The sequence below is a fragment of the Triticum urartu genome, chromosome 7, assembly GCF_003073215.2.
Source record: "Triticum urartu cultivar G1812 chromosome 7, Tu2.1, whole genome shotgun sequence".
Taxonomy (NCBI): domain Eukaryota; kingdom Viridiplantae; phylum Streptophyta; class Magnoliopsida; order Poales; family Poaceae; genus Triticum; species Triticum urartu.
The window spans coordinates 181,876,327-181,887,865 of record NC_053028.1 but is presented as its reverse complement, the minus strand read 5'-3'; the positions used below and the strand labels follow the sequence as shown (position 1 = coordinate 181,887,865).

The window sequence follows — 11,539 nt, the reverse complement described above, 5'->3', positions numbered from 1 at the left end:
GATACAGCCGAGCTCTTACCGAACTTGCACCGACGACGAGAAACCCGGATCCAGCCTCCATCGGGCACCGCTGCAGCCAAAGGCCGCCCCCTCTCACCAGGAGCAAACTTGCGGGGACGGGGCGCAGGAGGAAGGGCCACAGCCCGCCCCGGACCCGCCGACGAGCAGCAAGGGGAGGAAGTATGTGTCAAACGATCTCATGATGCAATGCAAGCAGGCAAACGAAAATGCAAAACATGGTTCAAAACTGGTAGTATGTCGGCCAGAGCTCTACTGAGCCACAGATGTAAAGAGGTCAAAACGGCTGGAGGCAACCAAACATGTTCATAAAGACATGGAAAGCAACTCAAGTACTGTCACCGAGAATAGTGCAATGTAGACAGTCCAGCCATGCATGCTATTCCCCAATTTACGAATATGCATTGCGTGCAGTGAAACAAAAAAAATAGCACGCTATAACACCGCTACTAGCACGCTATAGCGTTTTGAGTAATGTCTCGCTAACTGAATTAGTGTACAATGTCTTATTAATAGCACGTTGCAGCATGATACAACACCTTAATAGCATATTTTAAGAGCCACGGTATTTGTTTTCATTGATTGCACACGATGTTTTATCGTTGAACATGCACATAGATTCACCCTGGAAATGACTTGAACCCTGGCGTTGAGGTGTGAGGTGCATCATATCCCTCGGGGACAAACAGCACTGTCGAGAATGCGACTCATATCCTGCTCCACGTTCTGTTGTTCTGAACAAGTGAGTACTAGCACTCTAGCTTTTTCCAGTACATTGCCCCTGTATAAAACCACAAGAAAGTTACTACGCAGTTCGTCGAATGGCTGTACCTTACCTGGATTCAACATCCGGTGTCTGCACCCTCCCTCGTGGCGCATAAACGAGTGGCCCTGTCGTGGCGTGTCACCATCTTCCCCACGCCCCATTACTGATGAAGCGGGGACATTCATATCAGAATGATGAAGCGGGCCGGGGACCGGCGACAATACCATTACCACGAGTCCCTCTCCGGCCACCCCATTTGTTAACGGCGATGAGGTTCCGCCTGTACTGGCAACCAGCTACCTCATAACACAAATATGTCCGTCAGATGCTGATCCAACGACACCATGTATAATGATAAATTTGGCTGCAATACCGTTTTTCTTTTGCTTTCCTCCTTTATAATTATTTATGACGTTATACCAGGTTGTCATGCTGACGAGCAAGCTTGCCGGGTCAGCTATATACCGGAGACAGATTCAGTCTTGTCCTTAATTCCGTCGACAAGTTGAACCTTGAGGCACCATTTTTCTGTGCAAATGGAGGCCGAGCCAGCACGCCAGAACAGCCCAACTGAGATCACAATTGACTGCCCCGAGCCGGATCATCCAGCTCCGCCTCCAGCCCCCAATCCAACAAATGAAAACAGCCAGCCCCAGTATCATCAGCCTCCAGCAAATGGAAGCAGCCAGCCCAAGGAGGTGATCGAGAGCTACAAGCTCATGCTGGAACTGAGCAAGTACATCCTGCTGCTGGCAACGCTGGTGGCTACGGTGACGTACGCCGCAGGGTTCAACCCGCCTGGGGGCGTTTGGCAGGAGACCGTCGCCGCCTCAGGCCAACTCGCCGGCGACTCCATCATCCGGACCACCAGCTACCGCCGGTACCTGGTGTTCTTCTATTGCAACGCCGCCGCGTTTGCCTCGTCGCTCGTGATCATCGTCCTCGTCCTCTTCCTCACCCTCCTGGAAGAGAATAAGCAGCTCCGCCTCCTGCCGCTGCGGGTGGTCATGGTGGTGGACCTGATGAGCGTCATGGGGGCCTACGCCGCTGGGACCTGCCGGGACACGCCCACCACCATCAACTCCTCGGTACTGGTGGCTGCCGTCCTCATCTACCTCATTTTCCAGATGGTGCTGGCCTCGTTCTCGCACGACCACGAGTACAATGACCCTGTGCAAGAGAAACGGCTCCGCAAGGTCCTCATGCTGCTCGCCACGTTTGCAGTGAGCGTCACGTACGTTGCAGGTATGAGCACGCCAGGTGGCTTCTGGGACAACACCGAGAACGGTCACCGGCCAGGCGATGCGATTCTCAAGGACCGCCATGGAGCTCGCTTGAGGGTCTTCCTCTACTTCAACACCACCGCGTTCGTTGCGTCACTGCTCGTCATTGTGGTGCTTCTGGACAGAAAGCCTCGCGTGACTGGGGCATACTGGTGCATCGCTGTCGCGCTGATCAGCCTCATCGTCTCATACACGGCCGGCAGCTGCAGGGAGACCGACACCAACTTCTATGTGGGCAGCCTGGTTATTGCCGTCCTGGCATTCATGGCATTGCTTCAAGTTGCATTTGTTTAAGATACCATACAAGCTGCAAGTACCTGGTTCTGGACCAAAATCAAAAGCTTCCAACGCTGCAGGTCCGGAGACTCATGCTGGAGCTTGCCAAAAGCAATAACAATAGCTCCAGGTCCGGAGACTAATGACAGCAGGTACTACGGGAGCACATCCCTTTTCTTATTCTTCTTCCTCTGAAAATCATTGGCTTTAAATGACCTCTTTTGCTCCCCAATTACATAGGATGGCAGCGGATCAGGCTCGCTCCCTTGTACTGTTGCTAGCCACTCTTGCAGCAACCATCACTTACCAAGCGGGGCTGGACCCTCCCGGTGGCGTCTGGCCGGATAATGGGAACGGGCACATGGCTGGTGACCCGATCCTCCTCACAGTGAACGCTAAGCGGTACAAGACCTTCTTCTACTGCAACTCCGTCGCCTTCGTAGCCTCTTTGGTGGCCATCATCCTGGTACAAAGCAAGGTTATGCTCCAGACCCATGTCCTCCAGGCAGCCATGATACTGGACTTGTTTGGCCTCATCGGAGCATATGCTGCGGGAAGCTCTCGGGACTTGACCACCTCCATTTACGCCATGGCCTTGGCAGGCGCCGTCCTGGTCTATGTAGTGATCCATGTTGTCTTCTTTACACTGAACCACGCCGTAGCCACTGCTGAGGAAATTGAGTCCGTGGAGAAGAGGCGCAAGAGGTTGCTCCTTTTCGCAGTATTAGCTGCGACCATCAGTTACCAAGCAGGGTTGACACCTCCGGGCGGCTTCCGGCTTCAGGATGATGGATCCAGCGGGCACCAGGCAGGGGACCCGGTTCTCTTGTACAACTTTCCCCGCCGCTACAAAGCCTTCTTCTACTGCAATACGGTGAGCTTCATGCTGTCCATCGCCCTCATTATATTGCTCGTGAACCCCCATTTATACAGGCCAGCCATACGAAGTTACGCACTCGCTGTTTGCACGGCGGCGGGCATGTTTGGTCTGATAGGGGCTTATGCTGCCGGAAGCACTCAGCATCTGAAAACATCCATCTACATCTTTGTCTTGGGGGCTGTGGTCCTCTTTGTCATAGCTGTACTGTTCCTAGTGTTCTTGGATAAGAAAGATATGGTCAGTGAACTGAAGCAAGAAAATGCTGACAAAAAAGGAAAGGCAAAGCATGCCAAGCGCAAATATCTGATGCTGCTAGGAATCCTTGTGGCAAGTGTCACCTACCAGGCTGGTCTAGATCCGCCTGGGGGAGCTTGGCAGAACGACAGCAGTTGGTATGATGCAGGAAACCCGATCATACATGACAACAGGAGGCCCCGGTACATCGCCTTCTTCTACAGCAACTCCACCTCCTTTGTGGCGTCCATTGTTGTCATCGTCATGTTGCTGCCGCAGTGGTTGAATAAGAATAAAGAATGGTCGCTCAAGGTCATGAACACAACGATTGTGCTGGATTTGCTCGCCCTACTAGTGGCATACGCAGCAGGATCCAGCAGGGGGTGGAAGACATCTGTTTATGTCGCCGCGCTGATCATCGCCGTCCTGGCCTACGTTGCAATCCATATAATGCTGGCATTGTTATGTTGTCATTCTCATAGTGCTGGCATTCCTCAGCAAAGGAGTCCATGCGCCCAAGCAAATTCTCAATCACAGGAGCACGCGAGGAATCAGGCACAGTTTGCTGCAATGTCAACACCTTGATTATCAGTGTGTTTGTAGCTCTGTTCGTGTGAGGAGTGGATGCGATCTTCCTGTATATCAATTTCCCTATTGTCCCCTGATTTGATTTATTGTTTTTATGTACTCCCTCTGTTCACTTCTGTAAGTCGTTTAAGACAGCTGAAATTGACCTGTTTTAGGTGTTGTCTTAAATGTCTAAAATGCCTTACAAAAGTGAATGGAGGGAGTAATACAAATAGAAAGGAGGGGATGGTGTGTGGCTTCTCTTTTATTTTTAGTTTCTTCCTATTCTTAGTTTTGGTCGTAGCTTGTCATCTCTGCTATGCCCTATTCCTCCCCAGTTCTAGATTTATAGTCTACTTGATCTTTGATGTACTGGATTATTCTAAATCACTCAAACTTAGCTAGTATGTTCGAGCATATTGGCAAAAACTATACATTTTTGCATCGGGCATATTTGGACTCGGGTTGGGTGTAAACCTGAATCCAGTGGATGTGGCAGGTTCACAGGGCTTGGAGCTACGTATGGTTGTTCTGCAGTTACATGATTCGAAGACTAAGAGCAGTCTTAATCATTGTTAAGTGTTAAACACATAAAAAAGAGCAATTGCACAAACATCACAAGACAGTTTGGCAAGCAAGGATGTAAACACCTGACCGATTTGTGCTCATGTGACCTGGGTAGATGCATTAGAAATTATGCAGGCACCAGGAACCGGATCATGCAAGATGAAATGCTAAATGGAACTCAGGCTCCATGGAGCCTAAATTTTGACAATTCAAAAATCATACTTCTATGTTTCAAAAAATTCTTAAAAAAAACCCAGAGATGTAATGTACATGTGTGTAAATTTCATGATGAAATACATTAAAATGAGAGCTACAAAAAAATGTGGCTTTTAAGCACTGTTCACGCTCAAAGTTCACGATTCTGTTTTTTATTGTGCAGCTTGTAATTCAAGGTATTTCTTCGTTAATTTTTTTTTGAACCATGCAGGAGAGCTGCATGTATTATACTCCGTATTAAAGAGGGAAAGGTATACACACGACCAGTTCGACAAAAACTACAAAACTTAAATAAAACATATACAAAAACAAACAAACAAACAACAACCAAGCAAAATAACAGTGACGATCACAGCTAGTAGCCTATTAGTGAAGGATCATACGCTCCAGACTCGCCACCTCACATTGCCTGGCGTCAATTATGACTTGATCAATGACTCTTTGTAAAGGCAAGAAGCGATTATCCATAACCCTGCTGTTCCACTCACGCCAAATGCTCCAAATAATAAGGTGCACCAAAGAGTTCAGAGATTTCCTCTTAGTGTCGTGAGTTCTCGATCTAGCGTCGAGCAACCATCACGTAGAAGCAAGTTATCCTGAGGAACGACCTCGCTCAAATTGGCCCAAAGAAACACTGAACTCCAGATAATCCGAACGGCCGTGCACCCAATGAACAGATGATGAACTGATTCTTGTGCACTATGACAGAAACAGCAAGAGCCCTGACGAGGCAAGATGCGCTTGGCAAGGCGATCCACCGTCCAGACTCACCCTCTGACGACCAACCAAAGAAAAAGCTTTGTTTTTAGAGGTCGATGTCCGGAGCAAATTCCGCAACAGCAGCGCCCTGCACCCAACAATCTGTCCAGACGAAGCATCGTCGCCCATTGCCCAGTTTGACCCGAGCCGACACGTTGAATGAATAGCTGTCTTTCATGATGCTGCAGGGGGGCTGAGCATAATGCTCCAAGATCGGTCCCCTGCAGTATGCGCCTTCCATGCCCAGCATAACTTGAGAGGGGACTTCATAATCTCTAGGTCCAGCATACCCAGACCCCACACTCCTTTGGCGTGAGTAGGAGGCCCAAACAGGTGGAAGATCCCCAGGTGGAACGGAAACCGACATGTAATATGATCCTAGTGCAGTTTACATTTTCACAGTGTCTACTAAAATTTAGGAACAGAAACATGAAGTTCAAGAAACACACCCAATCTGGCATCGTAGGGTTCGTAGGGTAACATAATATAAAGTGGGAGCCATAGAACAGGAGGCACACCTGGAATTACGTCCGGGCATTGCAGAAAACTTCAGAGAAAGCATATCCCCCAGCTGCAGCGCCTGGCAACCTGGGTGGAGAAAGACACGGGATGCCCCTTTCTCAGGATGGTTTCTTGCACGCATTTCGTCGAGCACCAGCCCTGCACCCGCAGGGGGTCATTTAGTCGAGCACCACCAGCTGGGCATTCCGACGGGGCCATTTCGTCAAGGACCATCGGGGCGCTCTTTGAGCGGAGCTCGGCCTGCTTCACTCACCTCCCGCGGCTTCTCGCAGTCCGGCCTGTCGCCGTTTGTCTCCAGTGCATCAGCACCGGCAGCCTTGGCGCTGCGATAGGGCAATGAACTCTAATCTTGATTCAGGCAGTAAATTAAGCCATGAGAGCGAGCAGGTCGAACGCAGGAGTCCATTTCTCACGATCGCAAGCTGCATGCAGCAGATTGGGTTCTCGATCGCGATTGCTGCGGCAACAGAAACTGTGCTAGACTCTGCAAGCGGACGACATAGGACGACACCCCTGCTCCGGTGGCCTTATCCATCGAAAGGAACATCGAGTATAACAAAATGCTCCCATCGATAGAAAATAAAAAATAAGTACTCCCTCGGTCCCATGATATAAGAACATTTTTCACACTACATTAGTGTTAAATACGTTCTTAGGATGGAGGGAGTAGAAAGTAAAGCCCGTGCTTGGCGGGCGCCCTTATGTCTCGCTTTAAACTAGAGAAGCCTCGCGTCGGGGGAGCCTCAGATGGGCCGGCCCAGCCGCGCGGGAGGCCACGGCCTGTTTTTTTTTCTCTTCTCGTTTTTTGCTCTATTTTTGTACTTTTTTATACTTTAAGATATTCTACACACACAAAATTCTTTAAAAACACATTTGAGAAATGTTGAACAAGTATTAAAAATGCTGAACAAGTATTTGAAAATGTTGAATAATAAGTATTAAAAATGTTGAACGAGTATATGAAAATGTTAAAAAAGTATTTAAAAAATGTTGAACGTGTATTTGGAAGATGTTGAACAAGTATTTGAAAAGTGTTGAATAAGCATTCGGACAATGTTGAACGTGTATACAAAAAATGTCAATCACTTATTAAAAAAACTGTTTTTGACATATACAAAAATGTAGAGTAAAAACGAAAACATACATAAGAAAAAATAAAGAAAAAATGGAGAAGAAAAAAGAAAACCGGAGAAGAAATAAAAAATTAAAAAAAACTAAAAAGGGGGAAATAGAAAAACCTGGTGTTTTCTCTCAAGTAGTTCGCATGTGCTATCCTAACGCGAGCCCAACCCTAGCGCAATGGGTAGAAGCACGAGGAACCACCGTGGCGACCTGGGTTTGATCCCTAGAGAGTGGGTCATGCTTTAAGGCCGGTCCACGAGCATAGATTTTTGGTCCAGCAAGTGTCTAACACAACACGTGAATATAAGGATACATGCCTACGAACGTTAATCAATAAAGCAAGTGTGTTTAGATTCAAAAATAAAATAAAATGAGCGGGTAAGTACGGTACTCATATCAATAAACCACGCTCTATATTTGTGGTTGAAGAGGATGACATGCATATTTTTCTTCTCTTGCCCCTATGCTAAAGCAGTTGGGTTCTCTAAACCCTGGTTTATTAGATCTTGTTACAACATCACAGGTATGTGCCGGAAATTATTCAGGCCATTCTAAACTCTGGGCACTCCCAAGCCTCTATGTGCACTGTCTTACTCTCGAGGGTTTCCTTGGGTGAGTTTGGCCCGCTTATGGGGCGGGTGGCGTTAGGGTGAAACCTTGGTACAGTCGTTTTACACCCAATGGAAGCAAGACCGTCCTTATATATAGATTCCAACCTTTTTTAGTCTCCCCATGTATATGATGGAGTTATATATCTTACCGAAGCGGTTCATAGCTTGTTTGATAAAGATCATTCCCGATTATTCTGGCAAGCGATGGACGACCGATAGAAATATCATATGATAAAGTGGGTTGACATTTGCATGCCAAAGGACTTGAGATGGGTAGGCATTCTAGCGTCCCATCGCATGAACGTGTTCCTTATGTTGCGGTGGGTCTGGCGGATAATTCGCCTGGACGGAGGTTTATGGTTGCAGCTTATTAAAGTAAAGTACCTTAGGGGCAGCCCCTACTTGTATGTGGATGTAGGGAGGGATTCCAATTTTGGAGGTCCATCCACCACATCAAGCATGAGATTCGCCTGGGGTTGTCCTTCTCGAATTGTAATGGTGAGGGGACCCTATTTTTGGCTTGATCCGTGGGTGGACGGGCCCCATTATGAATGGGGTCAAACTTGTTTGTCATATTGTGACGCCTCGAGACCGATGCTCGAGAAGAATTCCTTATATTCCGGGTTTCGCCGTGTGTTTCATTTGTGCTTGCCCTTTTATTTTTGCATTGCATCATGTCATCATGCCATCATCTCATAAATCTTTTGCATCTCAACTAAATAAATCGTATGGATCTTCGATCCATTTAAATCGAGGGAAGGATGACTTCTCTTTATAATATATCCTCCCTATATTAGTGGAGCTATTATAAAATAATCCATTCTTATGGAATCACCTAAAACACACTTGCATATTTCCCCATGCCTTTGTTATCTCGCTGCTTGACCTCGAACCTTGTTCGTAAATTCTTTCGTCATTTTCCGGAGCTCCACCAAAAATCCGAACATTTTTGGACCTTCCTGACCCTCACTTCGTATTCGAACCATTTGAATTTAAATCAAATGAGTTTGAATTTAAACTTTGAAAAATGGCCACTCCATTTTTCTTGGATCGTGCACATTTCTGCGAGTCCGGGAATATTATCCGCATGCCCAAATTCTTCCTCTAACCTTCTCTTCTTTCTTTTCTTTCTCTTTATTTCTCTGTTATTTAAAAGAAAAGGAAATAGGGGAGAGGGAGAAGAGAGTCCAGCCCAGCTGGGCCTCTCGCCGGCCCAACCTCCCTGGCCCACTCCCTCCTAAACCCTACCCGAATCCCCTCCTCCCTCTCCTCTCCCCTCGCGCCGCCAGGGAGCCCGACTCCTCCATCTCGCTCGATCCCATCTCATCTCCCTCGTTCCCTTGCGCCATCTCTCCATCCTCTCAAGCCACCCCTCTCCCTCACTCCCTCGACAGCACCCACACCCGATCCTCATGGCGCCCCTGTTCCCCGCGGTCGTGTCCCTCGACGCTCGCCATAGCTGCAGCTCCTTCTCCAGCCTCGTCAGATCCCAGCGCAGCCTGGTGCCTCCTCCTCCCTTGCTCCTGGACACGCTCGACCGCCCGCAACCATCGTCGTCCGCGCCCACAGGAGCCAGCAGTTGCAGCCCCGAGCCCTCTGCTTCTTCCCTGCCGGCGTCAGAGGCCGCAGCCTCCCCTGCCGCGGTCACCTTTTTCCTCGCCCTTCCATCTTCGCCGCTGCGCCAGCTCGCCTCTGCTCCGCGCCGCTCCTCCTCTACCATGGCCTTCCTCCTTCAGCGTCGCGCCTGCACCCATCGTCGCCGCCCCAAGCCACTCCCTCACCTTCCCTCGTCGTCCCGACCAGCAGCAGGAAACCAGGAGCTCAAGCCCTGCCATGGCCGCCACTCGTTCGTTGCCTCCGCCCGGTTCCTCTCACGCCGTCGCCCTGTTTTTCCCCTGCTTCGAATGAGGAGAGTTGAACCCTCCTCTGCCTCGCACGGAGTCCAGCTCCAGCAACGCTCGTGAACCGCGAACCGCGCCAAGACCAGCGCCAAACCTCTGCTTCGTCCTGCACCGCGCCAAGTACCACGACCATCGTGTTTCGTTTCTTCGCTGCCAAGGCCGAAGAGGATGCCAAGTTACATGACGACGAGGACCACCAAGTTCGTCTACCGTCGTCAAGTGAACGAAACGACTACCATCACTCCAAGACCCAAACGAGTACTGCGACATAAACGTCTACGTGATGACCCCGAAGGACTTAGAGTCGCCAAGCAGCTCTCCGTATGAATGGGAACACCTACCGTCGCCAAGATCGAGAGTACCTCTACAAAAACGCCAAGTACCCCTTCATGTCGGCAAGACCCGCAAATCGGACCCCGAACGATCAACGTCTCGTGGACCGTGTACAACTACCGTCGCCCCGAAGACGTTGGAGTCATCAAGTACCTCTCCGAAACGAACGTGAACGACTACCGCCGCCAAGATCACGAGTACCTCTATCGTCGTCATGTACCCCTACTTCCACTACGAACGTCCCAAGAACGTCTACTTCCTCTACTTGGCACCGATCGAGAACCGTCCCGTTTGCACACTTCGAAGTTATAACCCGAGACGACGTTCGTGTAACGGATGCTTGCGATGTTTGAGATGCTCATGTTCAAACCGTGTTCGAGTTGTCATTGCACGTTCCTCCTCGGTTTCCATGCCGTCGACCCATGGGGAACCGGTATCCGGGATCACCCCACCATCCTCGCATGATCCGTTCATCCACATTTTCTCTTGCACCGACATCTCAATGAGTTGTCGGATCACCCGGAATGTTTCCGTGGCACCATTTCCATGGTAGTTGGTGTGGCACCCTTTTTGTTCCGCCATGACGACCAAATGCTTCATAATGCTCATGTCAACTCTTAATAAAAATTGCATAAAACTTGCTCATGTCATTCGCATCATGATAACAACAATTAAAATGTTTAAAATTGTTGTTGCTATATATTACTAATGCATATGGGGATTTACCGGATTCGTTATTTGTTATACCCGGCCCCATTTAAATTGTTTAGATGGTGTAGTTTTGTTATGCCTCACCTCTTGCCATGTTAACCAACATTTAATATTGTTGAGTACCTAACCGAGAGAGAACTAAATAATTGATGTGGTGTTCCGTCATGGACTAAATAATTGATGTGGTGTACCTAACCAACATTCATGGACTCGTTCTTCTTCCTTGCGGGATCTCAGGCAAGATGACCATACCCTTGAAATCACTTCTATCTTTGCTTGCTAGATGCTCGCTCTTTTGCTATGCCTATGCTGCGATACCTACCACTTTCTTATTGTAACACCCCAGATATAACTTTCCCTATTTGTACTCCAACTCTTGCCGTTTCCGGCGTTAAGTTATATTTATTTCCTCGGGTTCAGGTTTTGTCTCCGTGTGTTGTTGTCGTTGTCATGCATCTCATATCATGTCATCATGTGCATTGCATTTTGCATACGTGTTCATCTCATGCATTCGAGCATTTTCCCCGTTGTCCGTTTTGCATTCCGGCGCTTCGTTCTCCTCCGGTGGTCATTTCTAGCTTTCTTTCGTGTGTGGGGATTAAACATTTCCGGATTGGACCGAGACTTGCCAAGCGGCCTTGGTTTACTACCGGTAGACCGCCTGTCAAGTTTCGTATCATTTGGACTTCGTTTGATACTCCAACGGTTAACCGAGGGACCGAAAAGGCCTCGTGTGTGTTGCAGCCCAACACCCCTTCAATTTGGCCCAAAAC

The 11,539-nt window shown here is 48.8% G+C and overlaps 1 pseudogene; it reads left to right on the top strand.

The window, feature by feature from the left end:
* Positions 1 to 298: 298 nt before the first annotated feature.
* Positions 299 to 4,447, top strand: LOC125525070 (annotated as a pseudogene).
* Positions 4,448 to 11,539: the final 7,092 nt, after the last annotated feature.